Genomic DNA, 313 nt, shown 5'->3' with positions numbered 1-313 from the left:
GTGCGTGCGTGTGCGTGCGTGCGTGCGCGTGTTGTGTGCGCGCGCGCGCGTGTGTGTGTGTGTGTGTGTGTGTGTGTGTGTGTGCGTTTGAGTTCGTGCGCGCGTGCGTCTGTGCGTGCGGGCGTGTGTGCGTGCGGGCGTGTGTGCGTACGTGCGTGCGTGCGTGCAAGCGTGCGTGAGTGAGTGGATGCATACGCACGTGCGTATGTATACATTTATTTGTTTTTTATTTAATTTTTAATTATTCATTGTTTTTATTTATTTATTTATTCATTTATTCATTTTTTTTATTTACGCTCCCACAGGACCTCTA

This window comes from Priapulus caudatus, unplaced genomic scaffold (assembly GCF_000485595.1).
Source record: "Priapulus caudatus unplaced genomic scaffold, Priapulus_caudatus-5.0.1 Scaffold715, whole genome shotgun sequence".
In the NCBI taxonomy this organism is placed as follows: domain Eukaryota; kingdom Metazoa; phylum Priapulida; class Priapulimorpha; order Priapulimorphida; family Priapulidae; genus Priapulus; species Priapulus caudatus.
Note: the sequence above shows the minus strand (reverse complement) of the source record.